This window comes from Cyprinodon variegatus, unplaced genomic scaffold (genome assembly GCF_000732505.1).
Source record: "Cyprinodon variegatus isolate N-32 unplaced genomic scaffold, C_variegatus-1.0 Scaffold385, whole genome shotgun sequence".
NCBI classification, from domain to species: Eukaryota; Metazoa; Chordata; class Actinopteri; order Cyprinodontiformes; family Cyprinodontidae; genus Cyprinodon; species Cyprinodon variegatus.
The window spans coordinates 342,727-364,587 of record NW_015150838.1 but is presented as its reverse complement, the minus strand read 5'-3'; the positions used below and the strand labels follow the sequence as shown (position 1 = coordinate 364,587).

The following is a 21,861-nucleotide window of genomic DNA, read 5'->3' as shown; positions in this document are numbered from 1 at the left end:
ATCACACTCTTAAGCCTCCCTGGTAAGGTCTGTTCCGGGGTTCTTGAAAGGAGGGTCTGTCGGGTAGTCGCATCTCTGATTCAGAAGGAGGAGTGTTGTTTTAGAGCTGGAGAAGCCATTCGACCATGTCCCTTAGGGAGGTCCTGTGGGGGGTACTCCGGGAGTATGGAGTACTGGGACCTTTAATAAGGGCTGTCTGAGCCTGGTCTGCATTGCTGACAGTAAATCTGACTCGTTTCCAGTGAGGGTTGGACTACGCCAAGGTTGACCTTTGTCACAGATTCTGTTCATAACTTTTATGGACAGAATTTCTAGGCGCGGCCAAGGAGTTGAGGGGATCTGTTTTGGTGGCCTTAGGATTGCATCTCTGTTATTCACACATGAGGTGGTTCTATTGGCTTAATCGGGGCGTGATCTACAGCTCTCACTGGAGCGGTTCGCAGCTGAGAGTGAAGCGGCCGGGATGAGGATCAGTGCCTCCAAATCCGAGACCATAGTCTTGAGCCGGAAAAGGGTAGAGTGCCTTCTCTGGGTTAGGGATGATGTACTGCCCCTAGAGGAGTTGTTTAAGTACATTGGGGTCTTGTTCAAGAATGAGGGGAAGATGGAGCGGGAGATCGACAGGCGGATTGGTGCGCCGTCTGCTGCGAAGCGTGCGCTGTACCGGTCTGTTTGGGTGAAGAGAGAGCTGAGCTAAAAAGCAAAGCTCTTGATTTACCGGTCAGTCTATGTTCCTACCCTCATTATGGTCATGAGCTTTGGATCATGACTTAAAGAACGAGATCCCGGTTACAAGCGGCTGAAATGAGTTTTCTCCGTAGTGTTTTTCTGGGCTCTCCCTTAGAGATAGGGTTGAGGAGCTCAGGTATCCGGGGAGGACTCAGAGTACAGCTGCTGCTCCTCCACATCGAAAGGAGCCAGTTAAGGTGGCCCGGGCATCTGATTAGGATGCCTCCTGGACAACTCTCTGGTGAGGTGTTGCAGGCACGTCCCACCTTGAGGAGGCCCAGAGGGAGACCCAGGACATGCTGGAGGGACTATGTTTCTTGGCTGGCCTGGGAGCGAAAAAAAAACACGTTTTGCCGTGAGCCGACACCACATGCATACTTATGCGTCCAGTTGATCATGTCTTGAAAAAAACTTGCAGAAAAGACACCCTCCAGTTCATATAATTCAATTAGGTATAGTTGTGTCCCAAACCAGGCAGTACTTTTCCCATTATGGTTTTTCATTGAAGGACTAAAGTGTTTCTGGGTGCCTCAGGGACCACAACACAATCATATTGACTGCAGAAACACTAATAAAACCTGATTCTCACAGTCATATAGAGCTGGGTTTTTACATAAACGTGAAGTGCACCAATCCTAGAAGTGCTGCAATACTAGGCTGATGCATAGAGTGGACAGAGCAAGCCCTTGTTCTTGCTGATTCCCCTGGAGGAGCTGGCCCAAGTGGCTGGGGAGAAGGACGTCTGGGCCTCCCTACTGAAGCTGCTACCCCCGCGACCCGACCCCAGATAAGTGGAAAGAGATGGATGGCTGGATGTTTGTTTAATACTGTGACATAAAAATCAAATGTTCTGAAAAATTACAATTCAGGGTTTTCATTATCAGTTAACTCCAGTATATATCTTTGTATATATACACACACCCACACACATGCGCACACACACCCACACACACGCACATCATAATTATTGTGCTTCAATTAAGTCAAAAATCTTGGTGTTTTAATTTACTCCTGACCAAAAAGTATCCAAAGTTTCTTCAAGTCTTATGTTTCCTTTTTTTTTGCAAACATTTTCAGTGCTAGCATTCTAGCTGACCATTACATCATAATTGTACTGACTTTTAAAGAGAATAGAGTGAACAGGTTGAGGGCAAAGTAGGTGTGAACCTTTAAAATCAATGCAAAGCAGACCAAAAATGAATGAGTTTAAAAGTTGCATGATTCATGGGTAAGAGCTTAAGGGCTCAAGCAAACAACAGAAAACACAAAGTCTCTGCAAATGTTCCAGATACTCTTTTGAAAAAAAACTTCTAAAACTCCAAAAAGAGACTTTGAAAGACCTTCAAAATGCCTTGAGATTTATTGATCCATAGCACTTGAAAAGATTGCTCCTTTATAGAAAAATGTAAAGAAAGGAAGAGTGAAATAATGCACCTTGCATTAATGTTATGTTCTCCATGTTTTCCACATTTTTAGTTGAAACCCCAAGTAAAGAGGAAATCTCCTACCATTTTAGTGAGTTGTATCAAAGAATGGCTTCAAGCCAGATATTTCTTTATCAGAAGCTGATCTGATCTCTGACTAAAAAGCAAGTGGCTTGGCACTTTGCTGAAAGGCATTTTACTTTCAAGCTTGGGTAGGAACTGCTCTCACAACACAGAGATAACAAGAGAGTGATATCAGTGTTTGCTATTATAGGTATGAATATCTGTATGTACTGACTGTAGTTGCACAAAGTAGGAATTTGGCCTTGGTGTCAATGAAGACATTTTAGAGCAGAAATATGTGAAAGAATAAAAGAATATGTTGGTATGTATACTAGTGCTGCAGCCTGCAACTAAAAATCATTTTGTTGATTGACTCATCTGTCAATAATTTATTATATTAATAATTGTTGTGGAAGTTATATGCAGAAAGCTCAAGCCGGACATGCACTATACGATTTTTTTGCACTTTTCGGGCTGATTCTTCGATTGGGCCAACACTAGCCTGATCGTGCGTTGTTTTAGTGTACAGGGGGTTACGAGGGGAGATCAGCCACTCACGACCGCCTCTCGATCAGGAATTGTGAGGTTGGGAGAAAATCAAATATGTTTGAAATTCAGTCGGCCATCGTAAGGTGATCTTGGACAAATCTCTCAATGCGCATGCACAAACAACAATTCTTCTTCCTCTCAGATGAAAACACAGAAGCATGGTGGGGGTGCGTTTGAGTGAACGTAGCAGCCACATTTGCTCAGACGTCTCTGTGTCCAAATACATCGTCGCCTTTTCTTTTTGGGGCTTTCAGCACACAAAATTGCACAAATTGCCAAGGCAGCACATTTCACTCTAGTGAGCTTCATATTTAACAGGAGGCTTCCACTTCCAGCCTTGGGCCCTCGACTTTTGTCTTTTTCCTTTTCTCCTCATTTGGCTTCTGGATAGACAAGTCTCAATTCTCTCTGTGGAGCTGGGTCCGACGTGGTTTTTAGACATTTAATGCCAATTTATACTTCTGACGCATAGCCTCTGCAACCTTGTCTGTGTGCAACCATGCTCCCCGCGCAGAGGTTCTGCAACCATCGTCGCGCCCCTCAAAAAAATCCTGACATGTCAGACGGTTGCAAACCCACGCAGACCTCAAGCGGAATTGCGCAGACAAAAAGCAGCTGTGATTGGTCCTTGGTATGTCTTTCCGGCTCTCTGTGTGGTCATCCTTCTTAATTCAGAGCTGGAGTGCGGCGTTTTTAAAAATGGAGGAGTAATAACTACAGTGGATAACTATGACGAAAGGTTGATCGTAGAGGTTCAGGGTACAACCAATTGTACGATGCCTCGGACATGTTTGTTGTTTTGGAAAATAAACACTCCCACCGCCGCCAAAGAAGTTCTTCTGACCATCCGCTGAAGTTCTCGCCAGTTCTTGAATAGACCCCTTGCGCTTTGGCAGGAAACTGCCGTGCGTCCCTAGAAATTCCAGACCGACATTCCAGAAGCATACCAGCAAAACTGGTTTGCGACCAGACGCAAGATACATTTGATGTTTGCGGTTGCAGAAGTATAATCCGCCCTTTAGTGTGAGCAGGTAGATCGCATTAGAGCACTGGCCTGCACAGAGAGAGAACATACATTGTCATCTGTGAACTTTTAAACCCTGCAGTTTTGTTATACAGTGTGAGCTGTAGCTGTGTGCAACGATAAAAAAAAAACGTTAAGGAACGTGTTTTGATGACCTGTTAGAGGCAGGAAAATAGCAGCTCGTTTTTTCGGAATAAGCAGCCAGTCCCATGGGACTATATGTTGGCGTTGTTACAATACCTTTATTTAGATATTCTTGAATCAGTTTATTTTTAAGAGTTAGCTAATAAATAAGAAAATATAAATAAGTTTTATTCTTGCTGTAACTCTAGGATACCCGCATTTTGTTTATTTATGCCTGTGCCCGCACCCGTGAAATAATATGTTGGTTTTTTTTTCCTACCCGGAGTTTTACGTTTTATACAGGTACCCGCCAGATACCGGCAGGTACCCGACCCGCTATAGGACTCTGGGCCATCCTACTTCAACCTCAACAGTGGTTGTCAAGGATGTGTGGGAAATGCAGAGATTTTAGCTAGCCTTTTCCTTTTTCTGGGGTCTGTCCAGATGATTCTCTCTGCAGACATAATAGTTACTTGTAGTTTGGACCTGTCTTATTTTTTGGATCAGCCAAATTACAGAGTGATAACAAAAACAAAACAACAAAAACTGAATGATGGTGGTGTAGAAAAAGCGGCTTATTTAAAAGGTTCTAAGTTTTATTTTGCTGACGGAAGGTTGTTTTGCAGCTGGTAGCCCTCTGGAAGTCCATCATCCTCTCCAATTTCCTCAATGTGTTAGTCTACCTGCTGTCTGTCTGTCTAATTTATCACCTTGGTGTTTACAAACCTAAAGTACTTTTAAAGCTGGGTCTCCTGAGGTGCAGAGATGCATACAAATAATATTTTAGATATGTTGACATTGTTTCTTCACCAGCTCTGCATGTAAACACAACAAGAAGTCCTTTTTAAAATGTTTCTGATCTGCAACCCTGATGAACACTTCAAGCATTCACCCTGCTGTTTAGGCCAGTGATTAGACGTTTCTCTGCACAGCATGCTCATCATCTCGATGTACGATATGCATTTAAATTAGTTATGTGTGATATATGTTTTAACAGCGCATTAACATTTTAATATATTGCAGTTTTTGCTGCCTACTGCATGTTTTTACAAATTAAAGAACTAATGGGATTTGATGGAACTTCTAACCGTTTGATTAATTTAATATCCTGAATTGAAAAAGTATTGAGATGTTTAGTTCTGAGCTGAGCCAAAAGCTTGGGAGAAAGCTGCAGATTCACATGCCTGTTTTAGCATAGTTGTTCAGGTCCCTCTTTTAGTTCTTGAGGGATCATTCAGTCTCTTCTGGAGTTCTTAGCTAAATTTGACTGGCCTTTAGCACTTGGCTTTCAGTAATCGATAAAAACTCCAGGGATGAGGTTTGATGGGATGAATACTAATGTAATGGAACAGAGTATCAGATTTGGCTGACCGTCTCATAATATATTTTGAACTTATAGAAAGCATCTTGCGTGGGTCTGTGAATGATCACAGTCCAGAACATTTGCTGTATTTGAACACTGAGATTGGTTCATTGATTACAGATGATCTGCAGCTCCCATCTCATTACGATGCTCCATCTAAACAGATGCTTCACCTGACATCATTCTGTGCTTTCGGTCATGTCTGTGCTGTTAATGGAGAGGTTGTCTTTTCTATACTCAAGGACAACTGAATTTTTATTATAGCTATTTGTGGTGGGCAAACTTTGACATTTGAACATTTGCTCATGTTTTTTAATAACTGTACTTAAGGAGTCTATTTTTCCTGTGTAAACGAGGACGGGAAACTAGGCTGATGTGACGCTTTCCTCCATGTGCTGTTTAGAAATTACCTCCACTCTCACTCAGACAATTGATAGGATCAAGAATTAACACAGTAAGCTGCTAACTAGATCACTCCACACCAAACTAACCTACATTTCTGCTAATAATAATTTTTTAGACTTTTACCCTTTTTTGGCTGCAGATTTAGGGTTCATATAGCTCTAAAGATTAGAGAATACAGTTAAGTTTGGTTGCATTTTTTTGCAATAAAGCAATTATTGATTAAATTGAATTATTTTAATAGAAATACATTGGAAGTATTTTCTCAAGATCAGCCCTACAAACACAATTAATGCTCTCAAAAATAAAACTTACCTACTATCAGACATCCAACTTCAAAACAACAGTTTCATTAAATGGGTTATTTATATTGCCCAACACAAAACCTTAATTGGCTTTAATCTTATTTTTGAATAGATTATTTATTGATGGAATAAACGGAAAACAAAAAGGGTTTAGGTAAGGGTTAATTTTAGCTTCCCCTTAATAGACTTTGGACTCAACCTGGACTTTCACATGAAAGACAAGGGCGTATGTTGAGGCTTGCCCTTCAAAGTATCTATCAGAAGATTAAAAATGAAGGTTTGTTGCAGTTAAAGGCGTACTGCAGTTGACTGTCCCCTAACTTGACTTGAGATGCGCCTCTGAAAGACTTGAAAGTTGAGTTTGCCCTTAATGCTTCCAGACTCGGTCTTGGGGAATAAAACGTATTGCAATCAACTCTGAGTTTTGTTAACACCATCTGACCAGCAGTCTAGTAGCTATTAATGGTCTTTTTTTTCAGTTTTTGCACTTTGAGACCAGTTCAAGTGTACATTCGTTCTGTGTAACAAGTTAAAAAGGCTCTTATTAAATTTGGCATTTATTGAACATATGACCAGTTTGCTGCTGCTTTATTTGATCTTGATTAAAATTTTTTATGTTTTTCATCTTAAAGGGATCCTGCCAGGACGGAGAGCTGCACAGCTCTCCATTAGTAAGGATGGTTTCTTTTTTTGTTAAAGACAACAAAAAGAATGAAACTTGACATTAATGATTTAATTTTATATCCGTATTCTTCTCTGCCGAACATTTAGGAAAGCCTGCCTCTACTAAAGTATGGTTTCATCTTCATTATTCATGTTATTTCTTTAGGTTACATTTTCTTTTTAATCTGCAATGAGTAAAGCTTTATAAATGGATGTATTTAGATTGTAACCAGGTTTGTACCAGAGGTGATCTTAGTACAATCACTTACTATAATATCTCATCAGTGCATCATACATGAATGACAAATGGAAGAAAACCAACCACTAGATGGACTTCCAAACTAAAATTTGAACAAACAAACGGATTGTCAAGAGTCAATTTAGAAGATGGGATTATTTTTTTTCCCTTTAGTGAATAATCGTGTTTCCCTAAAAAAGGACTGTGGCAAGTTTTTATCTGTGTAGTGAGATGGAAACAGAATATTTCTTCTTTTTAGGCAGAGTTACGAGACCAGAATAAGAAATTTTCAGCTGCTATCAGAGGATGACACAAATTGCACCCTCAGGACAGCTGATATCAAGGAATGAATCATGCATCTCAGAGCAAACCAAGGTAGAAACTCACTAGAATAAACTCTACCTTTTACATCAAATGATTGTAATTAGGACAAGGATTTATCACAAATGTAGGGGAGGAAATGAGAAAATGGGAAAACAAAGCCGGCCAGCCCTAAAATATGAGCTTTTGGTACAAATATGATGACGATGAAATATAAACAGCCAGTTTCTGCAACACTAGCAGCTCTTCCCATTTAGGGAGGGTTGCTGTGATATCAGGCATGCAGACATTATAAAAAGGTCTATTATGTCTGTCAAGATGCGAGGTTACTCCCAGAGCTGTGTTCTGTAAGGAAACATTACGCGAGGTGTGTCACGTTTGCAGTAACATGATGATCTCTTACACTTGGCCAGATCATTGAGACTTACACTAAACACAACCTGCCCTGGAGCGATTTATGTTCGCAGCTCTGAATTAAATCATCCGTAAAATGCGCCGTCCTTTCACCGATTAGCAGCATCTTAACGTCAACGGGCAGAAATACTGACAGCTGCTCTGTTGATGCTGAAATGTGCAACTTAACTGAACAAGACATTTATGATTAAGTACACAATTCTCATTTAAAAAAAATGAAAATAAAGTGCAATTTGACAGTGATCGAATATTCATTTTTTGTGTAATCTTTTTAGCATTTAATCTGTTAAACATTAAATTCACAGTTACCCTTAATTTATGATTTTAGATGCAGCTTCTTGGGTGAGAAAACATATTTTGGCCTAAACCTATTGAGCTGTTAGGGTTTTTTTAGAGGAAGCTATCCTTTTTTTTTTTTTTTTTTTTAACGAGGCCTTTGCATTGAGTTACCATGACAGCCGAGCGTTGAATTATTTAAACAGACTGGGTTCTTCAGGACATCGTTAATTTGCTGGGTCAGACTGAGATCTAGCTATTTAGACGCAGATGGCAATACTTACAGTATTTTCTCTTTAAATTTGATCCCTCAGGTATTTTACCATGAAAACATGTCGCTGGAACAGCTTACTATTATCAGAGATTACAACTATAATTCTTGCAATTATTTGTTGGATGTTTAAGAGAAATATTTTAGCTGCAAGAACAGGAAATCAAAATGACAGCAAGGAACTAAATGTTGGAAAAGGAAGATTTGAGTTGCAATTCTGATCCCATTTCCCTGCTTGATCACTCCCGTCTGGTACGATCGGTTCATTAGCTTTCTGTAGAACTTGGTGACAAGCTGAGGAGATAATTGAAGCACCTGGAGCAGGTGTGTTAGAGCAGGGACACATCTAAAACATGCTGGCCATAGGTCTACCAAGACCTCCAGCTGCTCTCCTCTGCAAATAGCAAGTGGGTTGAACACGAGATAGTGCTTTAGATTGAAATGAGAAATTTACATATTTATAGTCGGTGAGTAAATATTCGAAGCGCTCATGTTATGCAGAGATGAAATGTTGTACAAAGAAAATGTGAATAATTGGGAATGAATATATGAATAACTTGGAGAGAAGGCGGTTTATCGGAGATCTCTACTTTAATGTCTTGACTCCAGCCTCTTTCATCTCGCTCCCACATAGATGTAGTCCTCTTCAATCTTTTTTTAATCTCTTTTCTGCAAAAATGGCACCTTGTAAATTAAAAAGTGATGAGCCAATCTGTACGTGCAGTAGTTTGTAACGTGTTGTATTCAAAGCAAGCATTAATGTTTTCAGCCATTTGTGCCATTAATCACTTTGCTGTGGTCGTCTGACTATTATGTATTGGGTCTGGGTAGCCAGGTGTCCATGCGTTACCATTTAGCAATTGGGTTTATGTCATATTGTTGTGAAATAAACAGCAGCAGGGACTATAATCACACTTGTTTTACATCTGCAATCTGAGGTCCGCCTGAAAACACAGAATCGCCCCTTTGTACAGATACGTAAGTGAGCGGTTTCTTAATAGGTTTATTGGGGATGCACTTTGTTCTATGTTCAAATTTATTTCAAACCTTTTCATAGCAGATGATGCAAGTAAACCGCAATCCAAGTACGAGACTCTCACCCTCTCTGTCCCAATAGATTTGTCACCAGTCGAGTTACCTGTGACCAATCTGAAGCTTTTTCAATGTGCAAACAGAAGCCTTAAAACCGCAGAAAAGCTTGAAAAGTGTAGTTCTTTTAGATCGTTTAAATGTCTACATGATTTAAAGTGGGAATTGTATTTATTAACTTAGGAATTTCTTACATTAAGGTACAAACAAAACAAAACAAAAAAATTTTTACAAAACCCAAATCCTTCGAAATGTACAAGATGGCACAGTGAAGTTAAGCAGAGGGAGCTTTCACTGTCAGCCTGAGCCTGTCATCTGACTCTGTAGCTATGTTTACATGCGTAGAAAGTCTTTGATCTGATTGAAATATATAATTACTTAAAAAAAGGGAATCAAAATACAATAATAGACTTAAAATAAAATAATCCTTTGTTTACTTTAACCAGGCTTTATTCATAATAGAAGCACTCTGACATCCATGGTTTTAAAATTTGACCTAAAGCAGCAGAAGCTGTTATATACTTCGCACAGCTGCAACTGTTCTGACTGCTCCAAACACCAAGAATGGACCGTGGCAGGTTCTGAGAGTGGTTGAGGTGATAATGATAATGATTAACTTACGTACTCAACAACTGTTCTAAGTGGCTCGCTTTGTCAGCTAAAGACATGTTTTAGAGTCTCTATACTCCAGTAAACAATCGATTACTGCATTAGTTTAAATTATTTTAATAATCGATTAATCACGATTAATCCAATTGTTTCAGCCCTAGTAGATTTATTAAAGCCAACCAACAAGTTATTGAATGACATCAGCGACTCGGTAAAACCTGCTGACAATAAAGTCAATGGCTGTTTCTTAATTCACTAGAAGCAGTACGGACTCACTACTAATTCACTAGTGCGGACTCGTGTCCTCACCAAGTATGTTCTTGAGAAGAACAGTGCATGGTGGGACAGCTGTTGATCTCAAGAACGGACAAGTCTTTTCTGATGCATACTCATAAATAGGGAGGGGCGGGAACAACGTCCTTGGACTTTGTCTCTTCTTGGTCTGCTTTTCTTGTGAATTGAAACAGTACTACGGCTGAGGTTGATGATGTTTCACAAGTACACGAGCACATGAGAACGCACAAGTGCACATATTGAGAAACGGCCAGTGTTTGGTTCTACAGTTTGCTTTGAGACTCCAACGGGTTCTGTCCAGTTGTTGCATTAAGCTCAGTTATTGCTCTTTCCTCGTTTTGGTAATGCTTAACAAGTCAGTATTAGAACATTACTATTGCCCCATTTACACCACCCTTCTGAAAAGGATCCATGCCGAGTTATGGCCTGGCTTGGATCAGTTAACCGTGCTTTGTTCTTACAACCATTTACACATCACGCTAGCACTTTTCCTCGTCTCCTATATGTGGTCCACAATACTACAGCTCTCAAGGCAGGAATTATACAAACAAAATTAGCTGCTCCCAAAATATTCAGGAACTTATGTGCCTGGATAGCGTCTTCCACCAAAATTTCAATGAGAGCCTCAGTCTAGGCATCATCCCAGGTCACACCACGCTCTTTGATGCCATGTATTGTTAATAGGCTGAGAGGACGTTCATGTTGTGGACAGATGAAGAGATCTGTGAATTACAAAGCCGGACACGAAAGAAAACCTGTGAAATGAATCGCTGACTTTAAATGGGAGATGACACGGTCTGCTCATTTACACTCAACAGTTATCACAAAAGTGTATTGTGAATAGGGCTGAAGACCTTTTTTTTTTATAAGGAAGGCTGTCCCCACACAACCAAGAGGAGTAGGCCCCACTTAATGTTTAAAATGTATAGGACGCTAAGATAAAAAATAAACTGATAAAAATAGCTAGATGCTAGCCCTTATGCACAGAGCCTGCTTGAAGTCTGTTCCCAGTGCAACTATTATTTAGAATGGTTACCATTATTACTATAATTATTATAGTGGCTTTAAAGGAATCTTGAGCAGAGCAGCCAACATTTGAGACACATTTGCATGTGCAATACGTGAACAGCTTTGTAATGAAAATGTTTCCCATTCATAAAAGTACATTTACAGATCGGCGCTTCATTTGTATCTATTTAAGCTCTTTTTCAGTGTTGCTGTCATGGGGGTGTTTTAGGCTGACTGTTTAATACCCAACAGAACCTCCTATTACATTGAGGGGTAGTTAGATCATGAATTGCCACAGAAACACATGGTTCCTTTGTGCCCTTCTGTGGCTCTGGATAATACAAACCAGCTAGTAAATTTAATTAGAAATGTAATGATGATACAATGATTTTAAATGCAGCTTCAGTAAATTTCTAATCACAGCTGATAGTTATGGTTGTCAGCGTTGGCATGCTCTGTTGGTTCAGGGAGCAGTACATTATAATCTCCCACATGATGAATTTCTAATGCACGCGACAGTCAATTTTATAATAATCTTAAAGTCCATTTATTTTAGTTACTCTATTCACTTATCATGTAGCTTTAGTACAAACAGACTCATGTTTCTAAACCCCAGAATACATATTCTATTTCATCATTACTGTAGTTAATGATGGAATGATGCATTTTAACAGAATGAGACAAATTCAGATATAAATGGTTCCTATCAGAGTGGATCAGATTCTTCTTTCTGATTTTTTCCCCCTTTATACTTCTAATAAATCTTGAATGTGATAAATGGGGCCCCAATTATAGCTGAGCAATTGAGAAATAACAATATGTATTACGATAAGACCCTGAACCGTAGCAGTAAAGAATATCTCTGATAGAATATTCTGTAATGGGTTCTGATCCAGAACCGCACAGCGTTCTCAGGGTTTAGACATATTAAAGGATTGTGCTTCTTAACCTCAGCCACGCTAAGGAAGGTTGGCTTTTGGCCGAACCTATTTTTAAAGTCAAAATATTGCATTTAAATAGGTTATGGTACTAGTTAATAATCAGGCTTTTCCCCCCGGTCCTCATTTAAAATAAATAAACAAAAAACAAATTAATAATTAGCAACATCCACTGATACAGCTCATGTTGTGCTGATTTTTTTTCCCCAGCCCTTCCCTCTCTACCTCTTCATTTAATAAAACAACATTAAAGAAATGCCACTAAGTAACCAGTGTGCAGTGTATATAAAACTATAACTAACTCAACATGCTAGCATTAATGTCCAAACCACTGGCAGCAAATGTTATGCTCCCCAAATTTAAAATCTCCTTTATTGAAAATGTAAAACCTTGCCAATGATAGAGGGGAATTCATGATTGTATTTTTTTAGACACATAGTTGGAGAGCAAGGCGTTGAGATGATTAATAGAGGAATAAAGTTAATAAATCTATAACGGTGTGAGATTAAACTTTGATTCTGTACGGCACATTTCATGGAAAATTACAACATCTTGTGATTTGGCATGAAAAGAAGATAAAGTCTTCCTGTGCGATGATGATATCTTTGCATGATTTAAAGTCAGTTCACCAGAGAAATTAGAACATATAAAACAGTCAAATCAGGGTTGTAAGTGTGCCGACTTCTTTTGGACCCTTTTCTGACCCAACATAAAATAAATGCTAATGTTAGCACTAATACTTGGCAAGCAAAGGGCAGTATTTTTTGGAGTAATGGCTGGTTTAGGAAAGAAAGAACAAAGATTATTATATCAGACCCACAGATCAGATGCATACAGCAACCTCAACCATTACAACATTGTAAGCCTTAATGTAAATAGTGTTTTTTTTTTTTTAGTATAATAATCATTCACTGGAGAAGCCAGCCTATAGTTTGAATACATTAAGTTTGGTAAAACTCATATTTTTAAATATATATTTTAATGTCAATCAAGCAAATAAGTGTTTTACATTTATGAGAAAATTGCTCTTTATGTAAATTATAAATTAAGAAATATAGAATTTCAAATAAGTAAATGCAAAATTGGTAGAAATAGGAATGTATGGAAAAAGTGCAACTTATTTGCAGATAAAGAACAACAGGATATATTTAAAACCAGCGTTAATGTTCCTCCAATCCGAGACATGTTTGTCCAGATTCCAATGCTGCTTCATGATCAATTTCTCTGTCGAATAATTATTCATTCACCTCTAGATGGGCCTCAATTTGAAGCTGATATAAAGCTTTAAGAAATTAACAACTTCACAACTCATCTAAGCTTTAAAGGGCCTATCTTATGTAAAATCAACTTTTTTTTTTAGCATTTAATAGGTTATGATGATGTCGCTTTATCAAAATGAAATAGGTATTTTACTTGATCTATTCATATCTGTGTAGCCCTCACAAATGCTGCTTACTGAGCAACAGGCCCTCCCTGTTCTGGAACGACTGGCCATGACAGGTCTGCGTCACGCTGACATTAGCCCCATTTACACTACCTCTGAATCCGATCCGTGCCGAGTTCAGTTAACGGTGCCATGCTTGGTTCCTTACGACCGTTTGCACACCACGTTAGCGTGGTTGCTCGCCTCCTAGTGACAATATACGGTACTACTGCTATCTAGAGGTGAAGAAGCAAATCAACATGGCGGCGCCCGTAACATTCAGGAAGTTTGGTTATCATTGTGATATTTTGTTTGTTCGTTTGCTGAGAGTCAGGCAAAAAAGGCAGCCTTTAGTGAATTTACTTCACGGAGTCGACTTTTGGGAAGCGGATACGACAAATGATAGTCTAATCAGGGCTTAAAGATGCAGGAAACAACGACAGACGTTGTTGAATCATCACTAGTATTTTTGTGAATGTCTAAAATCTAATGATTATGGAGGCCGACTGTAAGGAAATGCCGCTATCTACTCATGTGCTCTTTGTTATCTGAGAACCGAGCCAGAACTGAACCGCACCGAGCCCTACTGATGAACTAGTTGCAGTTCAGCGCGGTTCAGTTGTGTCTGGTACATATTTACACTCAACAGTTATCTCTGACCGATCTCGGCACGGTTTCAAAAGAGTAGTTTAAATGGGGCTATTGTCTGTCCCTTTTAGGAAGCACCTTCTTTAAATATGGTGTGCCTGACCATGTCCCGGGCTAAAATCCAGGTTGGAACTAAATGCGACTGGCCATGATCCACTCCACTCCGTTGAGCTGCAAACTCTTCAACAAATATAGCAATAGATGTTGCTTCTAAGCCATCAGTGTACTCTTACCAGTGGTGTCAAAAGTACACACATTTGTTACTTAAGTAGAAGTATAGATACTTCAGTTTAGAAACACTCTGGTAAAAGTTGAAGTATCAACTTGACCTCTTTACTCAAGTAAAAGTGAAAAGTATGTGCTCCAAAAACTACTTAAAGTATAAAAATAGAAAGTAACCTTAAAAAAAAACAGCCGGATGCCACTATATGATTTGAAAACGTATTTTTTTGACTATTTCAAAAACTTCTTTGAGATAGGGCCAAGGATGAGGGAGGTCTTGTTGGTCTCCGTCTCCCAGTACGCTCTCACCTGTGTCCGACCTTTCAGACATTTCGACATCTTTTTCTGAACACCTACTTGCTTCTGATGATTTCCTTTGGCGTCAGCACAAGTTTGACGAATATCTAACTAATGAGTGTTTGCGTTATATGACTCATCCAATTTCACTAGTTTTCACTAAATGTGGATGGAGCCAATGACCTGCATTGGATGGCGCACATGATGTGAAATAAATATTTATAAACATAAAACCGAAGCCATGAGTAACGAGTAACGTTTGTTTTAATAATGTAAGGAATAGAAAGTACAGATACTTGTGTAAAAATGTAATGAGTAGAAGTCAGAAATAGGAAGAAAAATCAGAAAAGAAGAAAAATAACTAATGGAGTAAAGTATAGATACCTAAAAAGTGTACTTAAGTACAGAAGTATTTGTACTTCGTTACTTGACACCTCTGACCCTTACACATTGTAGAATATAACTACTTTAAAAACAATCTGGATGCCCAAAAAACAAAAGTTAAGCCATTTTTACCATTTTAAAATACATACAAGTTCTTTTGGTCTGACTTACATGGTACACTGAGCACACATCGAAAAGCTTCTAGCTCCTGATGCAGTGGAAATTACCGGTTAGGCCCCAGAACGTGGGCCCCTCGCTGTACTTCTGCACCATTGCTTCCCTTCTGCATCATCCCTGTGCTTATGTAGCTATAGTTGTTAAAAGTTTCTCTTAGCCAAGATAAAAACACTTCATTTGTTCGCTCTTTTTTTCTCCACTTTTAAAGTAATGGACCTGTTTTGTAACACCCTATAAGAAGGCATAAATTACTCATTAAAAGATGAGTGAACCTCAAATCAGTTAGGAATATGTTAGAAACAGTGTTAGGAATAGATGGAATAAAATGCTGGAGTTACATTCATTTTAAAGGAGTTGCTTGGGCGGCGAAGTAATTCTGTTAATTATACAAAAAAAATATAAAGACACGCAAAAGATCACCGATCTGCAAGAAAAGCTAAATATAATTTAGTGTTTTTCATAGATCCTTATAAAGAATCCTGATGATTCAATAGGGGCTGGCTTATCATAGCGGTAAATTCTCCATCTTTTATTGAAAAAAGGATTACACCTACTTAAACATTTATTCTGCAGACTTGGTTCTTGGGATCTTCAGGTAACTGGCTAAATAGAACATGGATCCCACACATGATGTCACATAATTTTTCCTCCCTTTTTGCATTTTAATTTAGAAGCGATACGCAGGCGTAACAAAGGTCATTATACCAGTTATGAGTTGTTGCAGGTACAAAGGCTGATCCCACTGAGAATCTAATTACTATTCAGCTTTTATTTCATCACACTGCAGCAAAAAGATATGAACGATAGAGAGGAGAAGACTTAATTTCCCCTAGGCTGATATAATACCAGTGTCATTTATATTGAGCACAGCCTGGGACTTTCAACCCAGAGAGAAGACTTAAAGACCAATTTGTTCATTTTTCAAAAATGACATTTTATAGAAGTTCAATATCTGCAACCTTGACTTTTAAATAAAAGATTTTAAAGATGTTGATGGTGGCTGCAATTTGGCTGTCCTCACTAATAAGAGACAAAGTATCCCCAGTGGGTTGGCTGTTACCTAGCAAATTTACAGAGCATATTAATGTTCATTATTCTCTTTTAAATAAGGCATAAGAATCCATTTTTCTTGAGTGTTTCCACCTGTAATGGATTCTGTGGTGGAGTCTAAGAGTCTAAGACCTCCCAGTTATTGTGTAAAATGTCGGCTTTTTGATTTCAGATTGTCTTAAATGTGCATCAATGAAAAGCATTTTTTCAGGAAATATTAGATGTTTCCAGTAAATATTGGACATAGTGCATATTTCTGACATTATTATAATTATCCGCGATTCCTTTGAACTAATTTGTCAATTATTGCTACAACAAACCCTTTTGAATTGATGGATGGATGCATGGAAGCAACAGGATCAAGAATTAAGGCTGGAAATACAAAAATGTTTTCTATTTTTGTTTTTCTTTTTTCTGCATCCTGTCCAGATTCTGTGGGTTGCTGTATGAATCAGACATGCTTTAAAAAATTGCATTCAAATACCACTCTACACAGCTCAAACTAATTACTCTTTCTGTGTACTCCTTGTTAATACTGATGCTGTTAGCATTAAATGCCTAAAGAGGGGCCTAGAAACGTGTCTGTTCCTTTCACATTAGCGGAGCTTTGATTTGATTACTCGCTGCAGAGCATTAGCTCAGCCCTGACCGAGCCTTTATTGTGCACCATTCAAACACGCTCACTGCTTCTTCTGCCTCTAATATAAATTTAGCTGGGCGAAACGCTCAGCGAGTGCAGTTTTGACGCCTTATGTAGGTCATTTCTTCGTTGGCAATGTGTGATGAGTGATTTGGTTTTGTGGAAAAGGGAACTGCAGTTTTATTATTCATGCTCCCGACAGAGATTGGAGATTCGGTGCATTAAGGCATGACGTTGTCATTTCCCCTCCTCACAGAAGTGTGATTCCCTCTCCTCCTTAATTGAAATCAAAATGAACATTTGACATTCGGTCTGTACTGCCTTTTGAGCCTCAGAAATCTTGTTAATGTTCATCCTTGGAGGGCCCATTTTCACTTTAAAAGCATTTGATTTGACCTCCTAGCTGCTTTTCTATTTGAGCGTCCCCGCTTAGGATTTATTAAGTTTTTTTCTTGCTATTTGATTACAAAAGTGGCTTTTCTAACTTCAGATTTAATGCAGTCTGGCGCCACAAAATGGACCTAACCCACACGTAATTTCTCTACAGTGCAACAGCTAAACACATAAGGTGAGTAGCGTGAAATTGACCTAGGGAGAGGAGCAGTGCATGCCTGTTCTGTTGGAAGATTGTTATTCAGAGAATCCAGACTAAATGGATTTTATTTTGGACTCTCTCTGCAGAACGAGTCACATCTTAATGCCCTTACAAATATTGCCTCATGGTGGCTGAACTTTAACGGCTTCCTGATAATCATCAGTTGAGATAAAATCACATCTTTTCTTCAGAGTAGCTTATCCGTGTTTGCTGCTTCAGAGCCGTATGAGGTCCCGTATATAGCCTTATGGCGGTGTCTCTTCTGTTGATCTAATTGGATACCCTCTGTTGCCTATGATGAATCATTGCTGGACCTCCTCTCCCCTCTGAAGTACTTATTTTTTATTGAATGCATGGTTCCCCTGAAACTCTGGGCTCTGTTTTAAAACTTGTATCCTTCCCTTGGCTCCAGTCATTGATCTTTCTTTCCTCTTCTTCTTCTTGCTCTTTTTTTACAGCTGTGTGTGTCAGTGTCACTTTTTATTTCTGTGGCAGATTATGTCTGCTTTTATGTCTCCTGTCTCCCCAGAGAAAGGCCCCAGGTTCAGGCAGTCCCCTCCTATTTACTAGTCCAGTCCTAATTTGACAAATGAACTTTACGATCGAATGGAAAAGTAGAGCTGTGTCGGTGTTCATATAAAGGACTGATTATCCACCTCTTCTATAAATTTATCTCCTTCATTCTTGACCTCTGTTGAGACAAAGGAAGCTCATCGGCAGCACTCAGTTTGGTGATAAACAAACAACAGTAAACAAAAAGATTTTTCGTTTCAGAGTGTAATTTCTCTTTTAAGTGAGCAGTGAGATAATTACATAAAAAAAAAAAAATTCTTAGATGCCATCATGGAATCCAGTAAGCCGCTTGCTGATTTTTGGCAGGTAATTTGTGCCCATTTGGTGAAACTACCTCAAATATTTTTATATCTAAACATTTCCATCGTTTCCATCCTTAATGTTCTGATAATTCATTTTCCATGTTGTTCAATGGGACCCAAGAAGCTTTGACATATTTTTGTATATTTTTCTTGTTTTGGACATCTGTTCAGCACCCAATGTATCTTGGCATGCGTCAAGAACAATAGACAAGTCTATCCTTGCAACACCCCTAGGCAATCCTTAACCTCATAATATCCACCTCATTTTGGGTAATCATCACCTATTTTGCATACCCAAATGGAAAAGCAAACAACTTAGGAACTGTAAGCCCAAATTACATGTGCAATACATTATTTGAAAGCTAACACCCTCTAGTTTCCTAAATATATAAATTAAAATTGGGTAACTAGAACACAGACCAAGCTACATCAGTTCAAACATGACTCAAAGTTGTTGTTTTTTTATTCTCGAAAATTATATGTCTTTTTTGAACAGCAGTAATAAAGACATTCTTGAAAAAAGGCAGGTTTTATTGTATTATATTTGTTCTACATCATGTCAGCCACAAATGCAAAAAAATTCAGACCTCTAGCTATAACAGTTCCAGAGCTGTGGGGTTTGGAACTTTTGGTGTCAGCTTGGAGCTGCGCACAAAAATTTTATTGGTGGAATTTTATGCATTCTGAATTATTACCCTTACTTAAGGTCCACCTGGTCGCCGGCGACCCGGTGGGTTTTAAGAGGTTAACCAACAGTCTTGACGTTGCATTATGGGAATGATTAAGCTGACTCGGACTGAATCCAGATTTTGGCATAAGGAGCCAGTGCCAGTACCTAAAGAAAGCAAGCTGCTGCTGTCCCAGCATGCACTGGGACAGCAGCAGCTTGCAATTAAGCACTCACAGAGAGTATTGAGTTTAAGGTTCTCTTTTCTGTTGCCGTTGTTCAATAAAAGTATGTTTTAAGATCATTTGAGGCAAGAACATTGTACTTTTAAGCGTCACTATATGGCCCGTTTACCAATTTAATGCTTAATTTAAAAAAAATATCCAAAGTTGAGAGGACCACGTCAACCAGCGGATCTCTGAGGGTAACGGCAGCCGGTTCTATTCCCAGCCCCTCTGCAGCAGTAGTACCGCTGGCTCTGATGACAAGTTTTTTGTTTTATTTTGCAAAATGTTCATTTGATTTGTGTTTATCTGACTGTCTTAAATATTATTCCTCCAATAAATGAAAAAAGTAAGAATTTATTATTATCTAGAGACTTTTAATTACAGGAGGTGAAATGCAGCTCCAGACTAGCAGAGCGTGTGGTGACGTCACAAGTACAGTACGCTTCTGTTCCAATTGAACCATGTCTATGCTTCTTCCTGAGTCCATACTTTCCTGTGTTCTTCTCAAGAACATACTTGGCAAAGACACGAGTCCGTACTCACATTCTTGTTAATTGAAACACGGCATTATCAACCGTCTTTGCCAGGTTTTAATATGAATAAAGATACACAGATCTAAACTCAAGTGTGGAATAACAACAGGTTTCAGAGATTAACTTTATTAATTAAAAGATGAACAAAGAAAGCCCAAGTAGTAATAATAGTCTAAAAAAAAGCATAGTCAACACTATGTCTGTGAAGGTAATATTGATGTATTAACAACTACCATGCTGTTGTCTGTTGTTATTTCATAACCAAAAGTGCATTGCATGCAATTTTAGTTGTATGTCTTATTTAATGGAAATACAGCAATTGCAAAAATGAGTATTTTCAGAAATAGCTGAATATCAACAAATTTGCGTACATTTGTAGTGGAAAGAGCTAATGCTAGTTTTCTACATGACGAGTCTTCTACATGTCCTCGCATTGGGTGTCTATCGACTACTTAGATGGTCTTAAATCATAACTTTGCAGTTGGTGTAAGTGGTTCTGTATCCATGTTCTCATTTTTTGCGTTGCAGTTGACCGTCTTTAGTTTGGTTTCATCTTTCTATATGATATTGGGTCTTGTAGTTCATTAGCAAGCTATCCTTGTTAAGTCTTCTTCTAATTATCTAACTTATATTGCCACTGAGGCCTTTGGAGACTAAGACAGGATAGGGTTCCACTTGTGAATAATCCTTCTCTCTGTAGAGTGATTAAATGTTTTGAAGTGTCCTTTTAACTCTAGGAGACTGATGTGCAGAAATAAAAGCTCCCTGAAAAATCTTTGAAGCTCAGAGATGTTTTCTCCTCTGAGAATCACAGCTGTATTTTTTACTGCAGCTTTATAATATAGAACATTTATTATTTCCAGATGAAAGAATGCAAACACAATTAGGATTCTTAGTCACTGACTATTTTCGACTGTCTTCTATTGTTTTTTCCATCTTGGAGATGAAGCCATGCAGTAGAGTGATCAGACTCCTTAGGAAAATTCAGCGTTGTTCTAATATCAATATGAATGCAATCATATTCATCTCTGTCTTTGAAAGATCTGAGTCAGATCATAGAAAACACTTTAAGAAACAGAGTGTGTTTCTCCACAGCCAGGACATAAAAACTGGAGTTCAGCTCATGTGAAAGAGTTCATTTCTGGGGCTGGGATATGCTTTTGTAAACAAAAACAGTATTTATTTACAACAGAAAATAAATCTTTAACTTCTATCTATAAAGTCTAGTTACAGTGATCGCTATCGCTGTGGAGCCAATATTAGCTCTTAACATCCTGTTTTAACCCTCACAGAATTTCCTCCAAAAAACAACATCTGGAAAAGAAGAAAATGTATTCATCCTGTTTTTTAATTGCTTATTTGTCTTTAGTTTAAAATCTAAACATCAAAATAAAACAGTGGTTCTTTGAAAATTATAATTAATTTACTATTTGAAAGATTTAAATTTTTCCCTTTTTTAGAATCAAAATGCCTTTTTCCTTTAACTGGGTGGAGAGTAGAACTGTCTAAGATCTCTGGTCTTGTTATACAAGAAGATCTTAAGTGTTATAAAGAAGATTTAACCTTAAAATTAATCTCTGCACTTTTTACTCCTGCTGCCAACTGGAAGCAACTTTTGCATTTGAATAGGCTAAAGTTTTTTTTTTTTTAAGTTTAAAATATGTGGGATTTCTTAATGGTTTATAGTTTTTTACTTGAATTGATGTTTCCTTCTTGTTAAGTGATCATTATATGAAAGAAGCTGCTGAATTTTTTGTCTTTATGTTTTTCTTTTTGTTTTTTTTTCCCGCAAACTATTTTAAAATACTTTGTGTATCAGTAATGTGAATATTAACCCTACAAGGAAATTGCTGACTTCTTTCTCAGCACTGTGTTAAAACTTGTAATTCATGTGGCGACACCAGTTATGGAAGCAGGAAGGCTATGCTAAGTTTTATTAGTTTACTTATATATATATATATATATATATATATATATATATATATATATATATATATATATATATATATATATATATATA

General features: G+C 38.2%; 1 protein-coding gene across 1 annotated transcript in view; it reads left to right on the top strand.

Moving 5' to 3' along the window:
• Window positions 1-21,861, top strand: part of mrpl11 (mitochondrial ribosomal protein L11) — a 101,883-nt gene that overhangs the window by 13,302 nt on the left and 66,720 nt on the right. The gene's annotated exons all lie outside the window — the stretch shown is intronic.